The 19638-nt window shown below is 35.9% G+C and overlaps 1 protein-coding gene across 1 annotated transcript in view; it reads right to left on the bottom strand.

The window, feature by feature from the left end:
* The window catches only part of ATP2B2 (ATPase plasma membrane Ca2+ transporting 2), a 433349-nt gene that overhangs the window by 268570 nt on the left and 145141 nt on the right, over positions 1-19638 (bottom strand). The window contains exon 3 of the mRNA XM_082322150.1: positions 14444-14548. The gene's annotated coding sequence lies outside the window, so the exon portion shown is untranslated. The remainder of the gene's footprint in view (positions 1-14443; positions 14549-19638) is intronic.

Here is a 19638-nt window from a genome sequence, read left to right as displayed (position 1 = left end):
GCAGTTATTGAGGAATGAAACTTCAAGCCCCCCCTGTTATCTAAGTGCTTTTCCTTCAACCTCAGCATCAGCTTTATGCTGTTCATAGGCTACTTCCACCCTAGAGCTGTGGCTCCCTTGTGGCCTAAGCTGGACTCAGATCAGCTCAAAGATGACCGCAAGAAACAGTGGAAGGCAGGGCTGGGACCATGACTGCAAGAGAAGTTGAAACCAGAAGGACCAATATCCAGTTGTTATATCAGCTGAAGCTGTGATGGAACACCAGCCCATGTCAACCCCACCAAACCCTGCAAACATGACATTGCTCAAGGTAAATAATTAAGGTAATTATTCCATCGATTAAGATTCATCACTGACCAAAGAGTTTCTCTAATTTCAAGCTATTAAACTCAATTGTAATGTCCCAGTGGAGAACATCTATATGTAGTGCATATTTGCTGTGCAAAATCAAACATAAATCAGCTGCTCAGGAAACTATATGGCTTGCACAGGTGCCAAAATGTGAATTTTCCATCTCTCTCGGAAGTTACAGCCTCTTTTTCTAGTTATTTCTCACAGCTTTTTACTAATTTTTCCAACAATAGTAAATAAAACATATATTGGGATAGTCTCAACTATTAATGAAGTTATGTGCTCCCAGCTGTTACTATGTTCCTCTCAGTACTTTTTGTACCAGGTATTTATAAGCACTGTTTGGATCAGTTTTTTTTTTTAAAAAAAGGAGGAAGAAGAAGAAAAAAAAACAGGTCAGTTGCAAAATCTACAACGGTCTTCAACAGGTCTGCAAAACTGTTAAAAAGGTTGCCTAAATCCTGTTTTAAAATTGCTACACTAATATCAGTGATAGCAAAACAGTTTCCCAAAAGCCAAAGAAATGTCATACTGGTGTTTAAAAATCTAAGCAGTTAAGTAGCAGTTAAGCTATTACATACATTTTTGGGAGGAGAAGCCAGGAGGACTGGAGGTGTTGTGGCTACTTTTCTAAGAGTAGCTACTAAATTAACTCTGTGCAACAGACTGTCTCTATTACAGCAATACCTGCACAGAGCCAAATTTCACTGGCCTGTAACAAGGCTCTTTGTATTGGGCAGCTCCTCCTGTCAGGTTAAAGCAAGAAGCTGACATCTGTACAGTGTAGTCTAGTGTTGTGACTGACTCATTGTGGCTGCTAAAATTTTTGAGATACTTTGGGTGTATCTTGCAGCCAGGCACCATAATCTTTCTGTGCATTCTGCTTTGCTCTGCCACTGAAGACATTAGAGGCAAAGTATTCTCAGATGACAGGAGAAACATAAGAGCTACTCTAAGCCAAGAGCAGGAAAAAGACAGATGAGCTCTTAAAGGTTCTCCTGCATTTGAGTTTGGGTTGTTGAAAGTTAAACTCCTTTAAATTGAATTAAAGAATACTATGTATTTTGTACACATACTGTAAAATACCAGACTGAGTAGCAGCCTGCACAAATTCCTAAACATTAAGATTAATCTGTCATCTTGTAAGGTCACTATGAACAGAGAGCAGCTCTGGAAAAATAATAGGTGATGTAAAGACAGAATGAGTAAATAAAACAACAGCTAAATATTGCTTTCTAGGAAATTATATTTTTGTTTAGATGATACTCTGCTATGTAAGATATCTTTTCAGTAGGGAACAAGGTCATGAATAATATTGCACTAACCAGCAAATAAAACATGGAGATCCGGTACCGGCAGCTAGAAAGACATTTGCTAAACTTTTTTCCTACATCACTTGCATAAAGTAATTAAATTACATAAATACTTCCTAATACCACATTCCTCTGAGTGTATATCTTTTCTGATATGCATCTTCCATTCTAAAAATATTTTCTATTTCACCCTTTGGCCATCAGCTGAAATGAATATCCCCTAATCCTTTCCAGGTATAAAATTAAAATCAAAAGAGAAATGCAATTTCTAGAGAGTCCCAACAGCCCTTCTGAAACGCGCTGTGCTGACACACAGATTTCAAAAACACATTAGGAGATTTTTGACCTTTTGCTCTTTCAAATCAGTTGCAGTAAAGATATAGGTCATTTTGCAATAGGAGTTCTCCCGGTAAGACAGTTTGCATAAAGTATTAAGAATTTCTTCTAGGAGAATTTCCTTTTATTTCTGAATACGAGTTAAAGGACTACTTTAGAAAAAGATAAAAATCACAAAAATGAAATTTTAAAGATCTATTAGGAAGAGCTATTAAATCCTGGATTGCAGAATTACTCAAAATCTACAAATGGTATTGTGGTCAATAATGTCTTGTCTATCAAAACTCATAAAACACTGCAACTCCTGCACCAAACAATTTACAGTCTAATTTACAACAGAACCTTGTAAATTCATTCAACAAACAATGAGAGGTAGAAAAGTAGCGGAATAATCCCAGTAAATACAATTAAGACATGGAAAGAATCATTGAGATCTCATGGCAGAGTCCTTTTTCTTCAAATTAAGTTGCTTTGGTCTATCCTCAGTTTGATGGGGAATTAACAGGTGTGATGTTTAATGAAATTCTATAAATACTGCGAATTACAACATTGACATGGAACTTCATGGGATGGGCATTGTAAAATTACTCATAAGACTTCAATTCATGAAAGCATTATTAGAAGAAAAATCTCTATCTTACAGCAATGTATTACTTATGTATGGGCAACTGATTTTATTGCAGGTGATAACCATGAGCTGTGGCTGTGCTATAATGCACAAGAACAAAGTTGATCCTCAAGACCAGTTCCTACTTTCCATGTAGCAAACCCTAAGTTTTAAAGACCAGTGAAAGACCAACCTTAGCAAATCAGGCTACTCACTCTCACCATTCACCAGTGTCTCCAGTTCTACCTGCACTACAAGAAGTCATAACACGTGACTTCAAATTTGGTTGATGTGTCTTTGTAGCTTCCTTTTACATACTGCTCCAATAGTAAACAGAGGATTTAATTTTTTTAAAAATAATCTATCAGGCATTTCTTTAAGTGGTACTTTAAATTATTAAATCAAATATACCAATATTGTAAGAAGAAAGAGTGCAGGAAAGACACGGGAACTTATTTTCTCTAAATCCAAACTTTCATCCATTTATGCTGCATGTATATATCATCATTCAAAACACAGGAGCACACCAAGTATATCAGTCATTTTCACAGTATGAAGAAGAAAAAGTTATTCCTTTCTCTAAGCACCCTCTCTCTTTGTTCACCTTTAAATATTTTGTCAGAACACGTATTTCCTACAACAAACATGTCCCAAATGGAAGGAGAGCTGTGAAAAGAACTAGAACGTAAGAAGTACTAAAGGAAATACTTATGACAATATTTCTGCACAGACTTGGAACCACCATCTGCTCACAAAAAAGTGAATATTCATAACTCACTGGTCAAACTGTGCAAGTGAACCATCTCATTTACTTCACCAGGACTTTTACCTGGATTGAGTTATATCTGCAGCGTATAAACAAACAAGAAAAATAGCACTGTAAAGAGATTAAACTAAACCCTTAAAACTACTATCCATAGTTTGAGTGAAAACGATAAACTGATTATTAAAATTGTATTTTTATACATGACTTCTTCCCGCATTGAGAAATTTGGATTATTTCTCAGTAATCAATGAGGAACCAAAATCCAGTCTAACAGAAGTTTCCTTAAATTCATTCACTGTTCATTCAAAGCTGTGTTAAACTTTTTTCAATATACTACCTTATTTTGATTATATATGAGGAAAAGTGCATTGTAGTTTTAGGATTTTGTTCCTGTACTTTAAAAATAGCTGTCATATTATTATCATAGTATTTTCTTTTCCTCATAATGTTGAATTTTACACATCACATAACAGACTATCAGTAACTTCAAGCAAGTACCCCCACAGCAATAAAAATAACACAACTGTTAACCAATGCAAAAGATTTACATTTTTTTCAAAATTTTATAAAAAGTCTAACTTCTCTGACTGGAAGGTTAACTTCTCCGATTATCTTTTTCCCAGAAACCTCACCCCATCCAGCCCTCCTCCAAGAACACTAATGAAAGACCTGTCCTCTCCCTTTCTTCTCCATCCTTCCAAACTAGTAAAAAAAAAAAAAAACAAAAAACAAACGAACAAAAACACCACAAAAGAACAACCACTTTTGAGAGCAATTGCTTCTGCTTCAATGTGTGAGAACATATGCAGATCTTATCTTTTGCCTTGCTGCAGTTCTAATTTTATTTTAGCTGGTTTGGATCATTTTATCTTCAGGCACTGCAAACATCTGTGGATTAAAGCCAAGGGTGAGTTTTGATACTGCCCACAAAATTTCCTCCGTTTCACAGTTAGCTGATCACCATTCACCACTCCTGAGCTGCTTCCTTGGTCTTCCCTACTGTATTTTTAAAGTATGTTCTTTCCAAATAAATCCAAATGACAGTCGCCTGTTCAAGTTTTATGGATTTTCATTTAAATAGATTGGTGGAGGAGGTATATAAACTAGCATTTTCCCATCCATTTTATGTAAAATCGTATCTAAGATGATGCGTGCACCACCAAAATAGCTGTTCAAAATGAATCATTCATACCAGTTTCCAATTTCTTATAACAAATAAGGATTGAACCACCATTGCAAAAACTTTGAAAATGTCTTATAAGAGAGATCACTTTGTAAGCACAATGCAATGTGGGAACGGAAAGCAAGAAAAAAAACCTAAATTATATCTTTTTAATTTATAGTATGAAAATTACCTACGTTTTACTGAAATTCGACTACAGAAGTAACGAAAGCCTTGTTACACACACAGTTTATGAAAAAAATGAAACACCACCACAAGGGCCAAGACTTCTACAGCAAAATCAAAGGAATAAAATGAGACTCCAGATGGAAAATAACTGAAACTTTCCGTAAGTTTTAAATCTTACTATACCTTGGCTGGTGATGAACTATAATAACGTATGTATGAACCAGCACAGAAACACCCATGTGTATTCATATGCATGCATATGCAAAAACCCCCGTGTTTTAAAGTTCATTTTATGTTCTCAGTATTCAAAATGCTTATGATGATTTTAGAGGATTTTCTGTTTCTTCCATTTTTCTTTCATATACAGATTACAATAAAATTATTTTTTCAGGTTTGCAGGCTGTCCTTTTCTCCTCCTTTCTCCTTTTCGTTTTCTTTTTACCAGTGCATATTTTATCAAAATTAATTCAAATTTCATGAAGACAAGACAGAAAATTCTCTGATCCTTAATAAAATCATGTCTTAACCATTGCAATCTCTTCCACTTTAGCCTTTGCAAATCCCAATTTGCTATCCCTTAATTCTGTTCTAAAATACTAAAACAATTGTGCTGGCTCTTTACTTTGACTGCATCAAGGTTTTTTTTTTCCTTCTTCTTTTCTTTTCTTTCTTTCACAATCACATCAAACGACACCTCACTGTTAGGGTCTTGCATGAGCTGTTAATCTGGAGCTATAAATGCCTTTGTTCTGCAACGATCTCCTTAGCTGCCCATTTACCAGATTTTTCAACAACTATAAACTAGTTTCATCTGTTCACAAAAGGCAATCCCACTAACCTGCAAAATCCACCAACCAACCTCTATCAAATTTCTCTTCAAAATTCAGTGGTTCTCTGAAGACTACAAATGATCCACTTCTGATTATTATAAATTCTGGTTCAGATGCAACTTCTGACCCAGAAAGTCTGCCATGAACTGGTTAGAGAAACAAGAAACTACTTCGTTACTAAAACTCTTTCCATAAAGAAAGAATCTGCTATTAGCCCTTGTCAGAAACTGTATATAACTATTTGCCTTTCCTAATTTTCAGGAATGCTACTTCATGGGATTTGGAAAAAAATTTATGAGAAAACTAAGATGCAGCACCACCTTAATCTCACCACCCTGTAAAGCATGTGCATTATTTTTATTTCATCTCATCCAGAAAGCACACTGACAAGTAGAAACGCATGCACTCTTAAAAGAAAAGGGAGGAAAAAGAGTTTAATTGTTCAAAGTTATGTCTATGCCCATTGGGCACAGATTTCATTTCCATTTCAGTTCAGTTTCTCAAGCAAGACTGCCAGAGACATTTACAGTGGTGAATCATGCTACTCCAGCAAGACTGTGTGCCATTTCTCTGGGGACCTGTGGGATGATGGAAAGAGGAAGAATTCCTCAGCAGTGAAGTTTGGCCAAAAAAAAAACCAAACCAAAACAACCACAAAACAAGCAAACAAACAAACAAAAAAAAGGAAATCAGCCCCAGCTCATGAGACTGAGGCAAGCATCCCAGAGCAACTTTTTCAGTACTGCCATGGACTGTTTCATAAATAGGTTTCTCCTGCCTAATACAAGCAGTTTATAAAGACTACTATGGACTCATCTCCCTTCAAGTTCTAATTTATATCCCAGGGCCTAGGTTTGATTAGAAAGATAAAAATATGAATAAAGAATATAGAAAATTATTCTGGGGTGGTTTTTGGTGTTTGGTTTGTTGTGGTTTTTTTTTTTTTTTTTTTAATTAGGCATTACTCCCCAGCAGTCTTTTTTCCAGCAGCCTCACTGGCAAACATCAGATGAATTACTACGTGCCAGCAGTTTTACCTACAATACCACTTCATCTCTGGTACATAGCTCACACCAGCTGCTCCAACAGAATTCAGCAAAGAGAAACAAAACCATTTCTTCTCTTTCCTCCTACAGTTTTTAAGCTATACATCTGCAGTTGTCAAGTCGCTTTTCCGATGCTGGAAATCCAGTGCAATTTACATTTGCCTTCATATACGCACATGCTTCTTTTTATCACACTCTAACATTTCTACAGTTTTTACCCTTGTTCCAGATGATGTTGATGGAGAGAAGAAACTAGCTACTACAGATGAGGTGTTGGACAGCTGTTCCTGTGATAAAAAGGTTTTTGTTTGTTTTCAATTGAATATGGAAAAGTCCATTTAATGGACAACAGGAAGATATGCATTGTGTTTATAAAGCCAGTAGTAGGTGTAATTTATAGCTCTCTTCTGTTCTGATCTGGGCAGGAGGGTTCGCGGTACATCACTTCCATGAAGATTTAATAGGGAGCGGTAAACCTCTGCTTACATCCTCATTTTTAAAGAGGTCCTTAAAAATATAGTAGCTTCTAAAATACAGATGTAAAGTTGCTGCAAATGACATTAAGAAAATGTTCACCAAATTCAGAATAAAAAGTTGCGATCTCTTCTATATTCCAACCCAATTCAGATAAGTCACTCTGAACTGAGCCCTGGCATTTTCAATGCTCTTTCAATTTAAAGGAAGGGAAAAAAAATCCCACCACAAACCCAAACCAAAACAAACCCTACAAAACCCAGTCTTCCACCACATTCTCTTGCGCTAAACTTACTACCAGTTCAGTACTGGTACCAGGAACTGGCACTAAGTGATTTGCGCCAATTTTCAAGCAGCAATTTTCATGTCTATCAGATGATTAAGTTTTGCAGGACAAGCGAATGATATGTAAAAATTCCATAGCAGCTAATCAAAAATAAAACTTGAGGAAGCAGCAAAAAGCTCATAATGAAGAAATATATTCCACCACAGGTGGCAGGAAATTGTAGCTACTGATAACAAGTGTTATGGTGCTCAGGCAAAGAAAGAAAATTAGCATAAGCATGAAGGCAAAGTAGTGATAGCAGCAAAAAAAAAAAAAGCCTCAGAGCACTCTCCAGAAATCTATCATGAGAATCAAATGAAAAGTAATAAGTAATAAATTTGCATTTTCTGTGAGACCTTGCATTTAAACATATTCTTAAATATTTTGTGAGTTTAAGTAGCTGGCTGCAGACCATGTGTTGCTTGCATACATAAAAAGCAAAGCATCACTTCACTCAGTTCTGAAGCACCGACATCTGCAGAGAGAGATTACTGAGAAATCTAGAACGAGACCTAAGAATAAGTCACTCAGTCCATCCAAATAGACAGTGCCAATGATCGAGCATCCAAAAACCTGTATTTCAGAATACTACAGAGACAAGTAGGAACAAAGACATGAGAAGCCCGAAGTCAGGACCAAGCCCGAGGCACTGTGCAGGCAGCCATCGCCAGCGTGGCCAGGATGACTAGGGGAGGTCGGTGAGAGAGGTCTCATCTTGCATCAGTCACAAACTCTTCTCCAGTTTCATTTGCTTTTCTGAAAGACTCTCTGGCTTGGGGAAAGAGATGTAGGAAGTGCAACGGATTACACAACTTGCAAAAGCTGCAAAGTACCAAATACCCATTCAAGAAAGGTTTTAATATTACTGGCTTAGATGAACTCTCTAGGGGAAAAATGGATAGGATTGCAATAGAATATGATTGGATCACCAAACTGAAGGCAAACGGAGAATTTATCTACTTTGTCGATATGGGAGTACACAAGTCAGTGAAGTCAATGGAACTCTAACAGCCATGAATAACAGCAGGCAAAACACAGACTTAAAATTTAAGGCAGCTAAACAAGATCCACGAGCAAAATATACATTCTAATAATAACAAGGAAAAAAGGAACTAGTATTTTGTCTAAAGAGAGCTAAGCCTGATCTCAGCAAAGAGCTACACTTGCAGGGCAAACTGAAAAAGAGGGGAGAAGAGCACCAAAGTAACTGAGGAGACTTTCCAGCACCCAGCGAAGTGGTAAAACAAAACCAGCTGGAAAAAAACCAATCCAGCCTCTGCTGGATATATTCAGTTCACAGTTTCTCCCTCAAAAAGGGAAATTTAACACAGGAATCAGGGAGAAAGTGGAGGAATCATCAAAGCAGGCTCGGGTGGGGTCATGAAAGGAAACCTCCCTTTTCCATGGGATCAAAAGACTCAAACTATACAAAAAGGAAATGCTTCTCTCTGCCTTTAAGGGATAAATTTTTACAACGTGGTATACTATATGTGTCAAGCAAGATTTGGCACGTAGCCTTTGAAATATAATGAATAAAGACAAATGTTAACACATTTCCTTTGTAAGATTTAGTTTCTACATATTAGCATTTGAACTGTACTCAGCATTCTGTGGTGTCACGTTAAGAAAATATGCATTTGTATGCTTTGTATTAGGAGAAACCAGCAGAAAAGCATTAACCTGGGCTCTGAGAACTCTAGGAAGACACAGAAGCCAGTAAAAATCCAGTAACGTACCTAAAAAACTCTGTACCATAAAAGAGCCTGCAAGGAAAAACAAACCCTAAACCAACAAATAGCAGACAGGAATTTCACATTCATAGAGAGCGTCTGTTAATTGATTGCAAGCAATTTATTGGTATTATCAAGGATTGTTTCAAAGTGAACAGAAATTTGTCATTTGCAGCTACTCTCCGGAGCACATTATCTTTACTCAGAGAAGGAAAATGTGCTAAACAGCACCTCTAAGAAGCCCCTGTTAAGCCATACAGAAGCAGCCAGCGCTGAAGTACTGAACAAATACTTTTTCTCAGTCAGATTACTGAGTAATGCACTATAGAAAGGCCGCTCAGAACATAAAATTAACCATTTAATTTTGGTCAAATGCCAACCCTCAAAGCAGCTATTTTGGTGACAGTGAAGCAAATCCAAATATAAAGAGGAAAGACAAAATTAAAATCATCCCCAACATGCAAAAATAAAATATATCATTTACAAAACAATTATAAAATAAATCTTACAAAAAAATTACATTATTGCTATAAAAAGATTTTGTCTTTTTAATAATATTTTATATTTCCAAAATATTTTTAAATCAGAAAAGTGTGTATCAAAAGTAATGAGGAGGAACAAAAGAATTACATCTGTAATATAGTATTAAAATGTCATTTAAAAAAAATAAAAATTTTACATCTGTGTCCTAATCTATAAAAAATTCCATGGAAACTTCATTTCCCTGACATGCCAGGAACTACGCTGCCTAGCTCACAGAGCTGCACAGAAGTCAAACCATTAGATTAGGGTCAGGCTGTCATTTATATTCGAAGTCAGTAATGACAGCTACTGAGTAATCAGTCCCATTTTCTCCAGTCACTTGAGCATTTACTGAAGTCTCACCTGATTATTCACTCTTCCTAACCTTACTCAAGTTCTTAAAACCATCTGGAGCACAAAACACCCACTGTACTCTTTATTAGACAAAAATGGCATGCATACAGCATAGAAAGGAAAACCAGCTACTCTCACTGATGGTGTCTGTGGTCAACAGCTAGTTCACACCAAGACAGATGAGAAATATTTAAACCCCAGGATAACAGTCAATAATAAAAAAATAAACTGACATTAGATATTAACTTCATGTTTAATACATTTAAATCCAATGCATTATTTGAACAACACACACAACACCTAGAATTCAGCTGGAATACATTCAATTTGTTCTGTTTAAAAAAAGCAAAAAATTCCTTAATTTTATTCCATTATAATACCATTAATTTTTTTTGGCTTTTTTGTTTCCATGTCGTATTTTAATACATTGCTCAGGAGAGTCATTATACTGTGAAGTTTATTCAACAGAATAGATGAAAACAGGTTTGGACAGACATGCTGGATAACCTCTCAGGGACACAGTTTCCATCACCTATAAAATAGAGATAACAATCCATACTTCTCCTAATGCACTTCAAGATTTACTGATGAGAAGTCCCATGCAAGAGCTAGATATTGTCTACTGTTACCCTCTCACTGAATATAGTTATGTTGTAATATTGCCATTACTGACCTCTTAAAAGAACATAAAATTGAAATTGAGTAGTAATTGTATGATTATAAAATGTCACTAACTTGAGACAGTAGGATAAGATTATTTAATTAAAGGAACTTTGATTTTCAAAGGGGGAAAAGTTCAGATATATTCATAGATATTTCTGTTTTTAATTTAGTTGTGCAAAAAAGATTACTGTACAGGTAACTGTAGGTACAGATGTACTTTACTTCCACACAACTTTTCTGAATTAATAACATCATATTCACATCTAAGAAGTGAAAGAAAATGGAACGTACTCCTCTTCCCCTTCAAAACACAGGGGACAATCCCAGGAAAAGTAACACAGAAATAGATGGATGGGATTGCCTCTGACATTAAACCTATAAAACAAATTTTGTTGACATATATGCGATTGTTTGGGATGAGCTGACGTATAATTTGTGTCCACCATAGCTGTGCTGAGAATTGTAATGAAGTGAGACTAGTAATCCCACACATTGCTGTTACAGCTATTTTCCTCCAATGTAGATGGAAGAAAGTACAAAAGCATAGTTTGCCAAAGGTCATCGTAACTATTTGAAAAGCCAGAAGTTTCAGTGGCTTCACTAGTGCCCTGCATTTACAGGCCAGACAGTGAAATGCATCTGGTGATGAAGATGAAGCAGTTTCTTCAGCTTCTTCATTTTCAGTTACAACTGACATTTAATTTTTAAGTAGTACAGAAATAACATAGCAGCCCAAAGTATCTTCCTTACTAACTTAGATAAATCACAAGAATGACAAAACAAAACTGTGAATGATTTCATATGGGAACACCTTTAGGAGAGGACATCAGTTGCAGTTACCTTTGCGAAGAAATAATCCTTATGCGCTCCTGGCCTCACCAGACAAAACCCCACAAAGTAGTGTTACCTCCTGTTTAATGTTATCTAAAGCTTGTGTTGAGATCTAACCAGAATGGATGCCTTGTGTTCATCAGTGGAAACAAGCAACTTCTTATATAAATACAATCTCAGTTCTCATAAATGACAATGAAATCCCAGTATAGTTAGACTCTTAGCCCATTACATCTTTCTAGAACAGTATTTGAGAGGCTAAAGACAGAGCGTTCTTTAGGAAGGTTTGTTTGGGAGTTTTACGATTTTTTAATTTTTACAGGGATACTAAATCGTGCGATTGGGCCTGGCAGCTTGCCTTCCACAACAGAAATTAAACTATTGTGTATTATATTAAGAAATAGAGAAAATTATGGTATTTCAGACTCTTCTTACTTCTTTGCAAAGAAAAGTACAAAAATCTTGGGGAGGCTTTTTTTTTTTTTAATAGCTGAATAACTAAGGAAGTTCCCTCTCTAGTAAGTCTGTCTTAGCTTTTCAGTCTCTTACAGACATTTAAATGTCTGACAAATAGATTATAGACTACTTGTTGTAAGAGTTTTTGAAAAAACTGAAGATTGACTCTCTAGCATTTTGAAAGACAAGCACAATATTTGGTCTGCACAGCTTATAGCACCTATTAAAACCTTCATTAAAGCAACAGTGCCAAACTACTGCAGTCAAAGACTGATGTCAGTAAAAAGTAATGCTTAGCACACTGCAATAACTTGATGTTACAGTTACCCGCATAGTCATTATGACCAAGGTTTCATTCTGTTCTACACTGAAAAAATATAGGCACTAAGTAGAACATAAGTTAGATTAGTTTTAGTTAAAAGAACCTATCAAACATTTACATGTAGGTGAGAACTACAGGTACACTTATCATCACAGTGGAAATTAATCTGGAAATTATTAGTGACAAAAGAGAGCAAATCCTTGAATAATTTCTATCCACATAACCATTACATAATATTTAGAATACATTAAAGTTATGCAAGTGCCATCTTGTACAATATAATGCTTTTTATAGACTTCATAATACAAGTTACTTTCAGTTTTTTAACATACAGTATAAAAGCAGATAAATAATTAAACAAGATTGTACAGTCTTCTTCATAGCAGCTATACAGAACTTAAAGCTATGTGCTATGGAAAGCTTCCTTAATTACTCATAGAAAACTTGCAAAGCCTTTTTATGTGTGCAGTTGTTATTAATTTCTTTGTGTTTTTCATATCAAGCTTTAAGTCTGTTTACCTCTGCACACATCATAGGAGAGGCAGTGTTCTATGAACAGAAAAAGACACCCAAAACAACAGGGTACTCCTGTTATGTTTCTGTTTCCTATGTTTACTTGTTAAAAAAAGAGCAAGTGTGATTCTTTTTCTTTCCTAATAAGATGCTAGCCAATCTCATTACTATACTGGGAATGTATTTATTGCTGTCATAAAGCAAATCTGCTCAGACGTCGCCTTGTAATCATAAAAATCAAAAGTAATCTTATACTTCACTGTACAAAACTCTATTTAAGAGTAAATACTTCCTAATTTTTCTTCATTGGTTCTACTATTTCATAAGCCCAAGACTTAATTTAGTAGGTAGTGAGTGCTGTTTCCCCTTTTTCTATAATAGTTTGAATTTTATACCTCATTTTCCCTTCTTGGTTAATGAACCTTCAGTAACAAGAGAGGTAATAAATGAAAACACAGATTGTACATTTATTGTATCGCTGCTTACAAATCACTAGAACCACTTACTATTCAACAGAAAATCCAGAATAAATACTAGCTTTTTCCTTTCACTTGAAAAATAATGGAATTCTCATACATTCAGAACAAGTTGGGCAACTTCATTTTAACATAGTTATAAAGTTCAGCCAATCAAAGCTGCCTGACTTCTAGTGCAGTTGTACTAAAGAAATGCCTGATATAATCTGCTGTTGCCCTTTACCTGATAGCATTGCTTGGATTCCTGCTAGTCTAAGTGGATCATGTAAATTTATTGCTTCCAAAATTTAGCAATTAAAAAAACCCCACCACCTTATTACAGAAATGAAAAAGTCTCATCACTGTTAAGGCAGAACATTTTCATAAAACTGGAAAAGATAAAATTCACACCACATATAGCACAATGACGTATGTATCAGCACTTCACCTGTATCTAATAGTTTAATTTTATTCAGTTTTAGCTTATACAACAATTAAGTAATTTAATGTTACTGCTGGAACTTTCATTTATGCATTCCCACACTTGGGTTACAGACTATAAGGCTGATACTTTATCTGTGCAATTTTATTTTGCAATTAAAATTGAAGGTGTGTTTTATAAAAAAAAAAATTGTAATTGTGGAAAAATACTGTCTAAATCAAGTACAGAAGAAGCATTACTTAGTTCAAAACCCTGGAGTCCTGGCGGGGGAGGGGGGGGGGGGGGGAGGGGGGGGAGGGAATCTAGAGTTCTGCTAGAGCTACCTGTTTCTATAGGTACCATTAAGTGGCACTGCAATCTCCTCCTGCATTTAGTTTACACTCTCTGCCCTGAGTTTCAGCACTGGCCCTTACGTAACCATTATCAATGCAGCCTAAACCACACATTTGTCACATGCACTAATCCCACACTTCATACAACACAATGTAAAGAGAAAGCAGATTGATCTTTCAAACTAAGGGAAGCTCTCCTTAACTGATGTGAAACCATAAGTAGCATTGTTATGTGGAAGAAATCCACATATGGTAAAGCGAATAGAGCGCTTCTGTTTCCTTGGCTGGTGTCACTAAGCCAAAAATCAAGATCTTATTTATCAATAAGAGTTGAATTCCTCAGGAATTTTCTGTTTTCTAGGGTTTCTATTGAGTTACAACAGTTGATTTTTAATTTGGGAGAGAAAAAGAAAAAACTACATACAGTGCTGTCGTCTTGTAAAAATGAATGAGTGCTTCATAAACAGGGTTCCAAGTCACATAACCAGCCGGGTCTTTTCGTGTTGGTTAATCAATCTTGATTTCAAAACTGGAAGAAAGAAAAGAGATAATTAGACTTGACAAACCCCAGAGAACTAAGCAAATTAATAGAACAAACAAGGCTTGATCTAAAGGATACCCCACAGGAGAAAGAGATCCAAGAGCAAAGATCCAGTGTCATAAATAGTTCGAGACATTTTGCAGTAAAATAATGTGATTTAAAAGTTCTAACTCTGTGACCAAAGATCTATATTAATAGCTCAAAACTATGAGCCTCAGTCCCAACAATCTCTGATTCTTGTCCATTTATCAGCACTGTAGTCCTCTGGCTTCTTATATATGTAAATAAATGGTATTTTTATTGCATACAGTCCTTTGGAGACTTTCAACTGGTTGTATTTCCCATCATCTTTAAAAATAGCTAGCACCCTGAAGCAGATAAGTCTAAACCTTCAGCACTTCAAGCTGCTCCAGAACAGCTACTCAACATTATTAATATTCAGCAGTAACACGACAAATACAGAACGTTAAGCAGGAGGGGGAGGACAAAGGGCTGAAAGTGTAAAGGGGAAGTCTGAGGCCAAGAAACAGATAAGAATGAGAAGGCAGACAGCAAACAAATAGACAGTGCTCTTCGTGTTGGCTTTGGTATCTGCTGATCTGCCTCACATCAGAGAGGGCAGGAGAGAAAATGCAGAACAATGTTTTGTTTGTGCTGTATGGGATCACACGGGAGAGCCACTGCAGAGGATGATAGGCTGTCTGCAGGCTACTAGAGCTGGGGGTGGCCCAGTGTACAGCTGGTAGGGGGGTTTGCGTGTGTCTGTCTGCGTGTGTTTATGTGTCTGTGTGTGAGAGGGAAAGACAGAGAGAGAGGGAGGGCGGCAGAGGTGAGAGAGACTCCCCTGGTTTTCCTTGCATGACATAAGAACCTGGAAGTGAATAACTGAGAGGTCTTAAGGTCAACATACTGATGACATCATGAACAAATAACATTCTGACTTGTTTCAAAATAGATACTCAAGAAGGTGTACTGAAATCACAGGCAGCAGTCCTGCAAGAGAGGTCCTGCTGGATGCAAGTGTTCCATGTGTGAACACATCAACACTACACCATAAAGACAGATAAAGAGAAATAAAACTTTCATATTTTTGTATTAAAAGGGAACCATTGTGCTCCTGTATGATGCCATTTTTGACCCAAGTCACAGAATTTTACTCTGTCACTCTTGTGTCAAACAACAGCATATGGCACAGCCGGAGGCGATATTCTTGGTAGAGAAAACATCCACTTCTGACTTAAAAGTTCCAGTTAATGATCAGCTCATCATGCCCCTCAGTAAATCATGTTTGGATTCAGCTTGCAAAAACTGGATTGTTTAATGCCCTTTGAACACCATGTGAAAACATCTCTTATTATAAATAAGGGTTTCCCCCCCACAGACACCAGTAAGACCACATCTGCTTCATCTTGGATTAACATAGAGGATCGAGTGTCCCCGATGCTCGTCCCACTAAGTTTTAAAGATGCCAGGTCTTGCACGTCACTGACTTTATTCAGTCTCCGTCTTGTGCTCAAATTAAAGTTTAAACTATCCAAACACATTTAAGTTCCATATTGCTTTGATTTGTAGTACTTGTTTTAGGGAAAAAAACATCCCTTAAATGTTCTTCCCATAGCTAGGTAAATTCAGTTTGCATAATTTTATCTGGGAATTTCAGGATATGGACACCATTCCTTTTTAACCTATACCTCAAATTTATTTTGAAGATTAATGTGCCACGACTCAGTGTTCCAGGACCACACAATATTTCTAGACTTTCTCTTCCCTCATGTCTGTAGAAATCAGAGTGGGGAGGAAAACAGATATATTTAATGCAAAGACATGCACAACCTTATACTGCACCTAACATGGGACACTGACATAATAAAGGAAGAACACACTGAACTTGCATGCTAAAAACCAAGAACCTACTTATAATCCAGTCCTAAATTCTGATCTTAATATCGTGCCTATCAAAGTAAATATGACTCTTAGAACAGGTTTCTAACCAAATTTTTATTGCCAAAGTATACCACCAGGTGGCAAGATAGCGAAATAAAAAAAAAACATTCCTATAACCCATTCAGTCAATGCTGTTTCAAGGACCTGTTGCTGGGCCATGATGATTGTTTTGTGAGGACTTGGGCAACTACTTCAAATGTCCACTCATGGGTCTGTAAAATAAAGTATTTTAACATTTCTTCATCATTCTTCAGGTAGTCAATTTATTCACAATTATAGTAGTTAAATGCAACACAAAATTTCCAGTAGATGAAACAAACAGAAATTGTGACCACCAGCTGTGCTTCTCTCTAAAGAGCTTGGTTTTCCCAACATTTTCCTTCTGCTTCCTCTTTCTCTGATGCCCATTTTACCCTTTTTGAGAGCGCCTAAAATCTTACATGACTGCAGGGAACCACATATTTACACGGGAATACAACTCAGCAAAGATGGCTAATAAAATTCTTTTGCAAAGGGAGAGAAAAGACTTTACATAACGTATACTTACAATCAATTAATTAATTTTTTTCCCCATGACATTTTAATTTGTCATGTTATACCCCAATGATCTATAAACCAAGACGCAGGACAGCTGCTGCTAAGATCTACCATACTAGGAGTAAATGCGTGCTATAGACATACGAACTCAGTTTAATGGACTGAATTTTATACAGAATATGTTCTTTTACATTGTCATTTTAACTCAAACTTTAGCAAAAACGTAAGCTCTCAGTAACTACTCAGAAATTTATCACTATAATGCCCCACCCCTAGATCACAAAGGACACAATGTAAGCACACAGTCTAGCATTATGTATTGTATATACATCTATATACACACAGACACATAGATAGGTAAACAAGAGGACATAAAATATTAGTAAAGCTTTATTTTCCTGGCAACAAAACAGATAACCAAGTTGCACAGCTGAACAAGCCGATGAACAACTCTAGCTGACCCTGAGATATACAACACAAAAATAATGATTCTAGAAATAGTTTAAGGACTTCTTCCTTCCATTTGTAGCATTGCACCTGCTTAATAACATACAGCTACACTTCACAACTGGTTAAAATATTGTCATTATACCTTGAGTTAGAAGAAATTAGGTAGGTGTAAAATAATCAGAATGCCAAGCACATTAAATGTCAAGCATAAATAAGAACCAAAATTGGAATCGCTCAAAGATGCTAGTACTCCCACAGTTGGGCAAAAAGTGTTAATTTCAATAACTATCACCATTTGGGACTTGTATTATTATACACATAAAATTCTTTGCTTTACTGGCATCTAATAGCTTGAAAGCTGATTTGGCATTAGAAAGTAAAGTAAATGTTATCCAAGTCATCAAGAAAACTTCCTGTCCCAAAATAGATTTTTATTTGGGACTCTTCAATTCAAACACTTCAGGGTATTGTTATTAAAAAAAAAAAAAAAGAACCACCACTTTGCAGGAGAAAAAGGGAGGGATGAGGACGGATGAGTAATACATGAGCCTGTATTACACAGGAGGGCACCAAAAATATAAACTGTAGAATAAACTGCCAAGTTATGTTTCTTCACGCATTAAAACAAAATAGCTTGTTCAATCCATTGTTAATTCCAGAATTCAATCACCACCAAAATTAAAATCAAGCACTCTTTCCCCAGTGAATATATACTAACTAAATATTTTAAAGTGAAGATATATAAAGTCTAAATTAGATTGGAAACTCTTTCAAGAAGGGATTTTCTTTCAACTAAGTTCATACCATACAAGCAAAGCATAGTCTCAATCACAGTTTAGGCTTCTGGACTTAATTAAAATTAAAGCATTGAAGAAATATATAAAAGAACACAATGCACATTATACTATGATTAGGTTGTAACACCTATTACTAGATGTTCAATGAAAAATCACACAAATGTGGTTTTTTGTCTATAATGAGCTTCTCCTTTATTACTCACGCTTCCTTCCACTTTACCTATTTAGTTTTCTGTTTGAACTGCATGGCAAAAGTAGCCTTGCAGGACATTCAGGACTGAGGAATGGCTCTGCTTAGAAGGTTTCAACTGAGAAATTCCCTGAAAAGAGCCTGTGGCATTGGACAAGCCATGACCCCATCATAGAGAGGTTTACATGGCAAGAATGTGTCACAAAATATTGAGGAATTTAGATACTCACATGGAAGAGATTCATGCTCTTGGACAGAGGCAGAATGGAAACTTTTCTAATCTCTGCTCATTCCAACTCTACTTATTCCCTTTCCTTTCAACCACGGCGCACACTTCTGGGAAGAGCAATAACAGAATCAATTGATTAACAAATGCACAAAGAGAAATTGGACTGAGGTCACCAAATCACTTTGCCTCAGCCATATGAAACTGTCAGCCAGTTGTAATAATGAAATTGATTTGATTTGAAGTAATCAAGCATCAAGGTTAAAATACCTCCATGTAACCATGTCCTAACTGTGTGCTGAGTAAGAGAAGGAAAAAAACATTCAATAGAGTTGAAATGAGTCTTCCTTTAAAATTACAGAAAACATCTAACATGTCATACCTCTACCAGCATGTATTTTTCCATGTTTCAGGATTTTTAGATTACAAGAGAAAACTCTCAAACTCACAAACCTATACAATCTACAATCAATTTACAGAATTAGGGCAACAAGTATTCACAACCCTGGATTAAGAAATAAAGGCTCTATTGACTGTTTAGCACTTGCTAACATAACATTTCCTTTTATTCAACAGTGCTATGATTACCATGCCAACTTAAATCTACACTTTGAATACAAAACTAACAAGAAAGTACTAAGTATAAAGGTACCAATAACTGGAGCTAAAAAGACATTAAAAGATTTGTTGGCTTTCTTTGCCTAATGAAATAGTAAGAAAATATATAAAACCAAAAACTGTATATGTAAAATGAGCCAATGCCATACAGCTGAGCACTTATTCTTGAGGTTTTCATAAAAATAACATTTTTTTCTCTTCCTAGAGTACTGTGAACCAGTCCCAGAGTCAGACAATTTAAGTATGTGTTCATATTTAAAAAAAAAAATCCTCTTCAATGTTCAAGAACACTCTCTAAAGCACTTACTCTATAAAA

Source organism: Platalea leucorodia (genome assembly GCF_965183815.1).
Source record: "Platalea leucorodia genome assembly, chromosome: 9".
Lineage (NCBI taxonomy): Eukaryota > Metazoa > Chordata > Aves > Pelecaniformes > Threskiornithidae > Platalea > Platalea leucorodia.
This window is presented reverse-complemented; position numbering and strand designations above follow the sequence as displayed.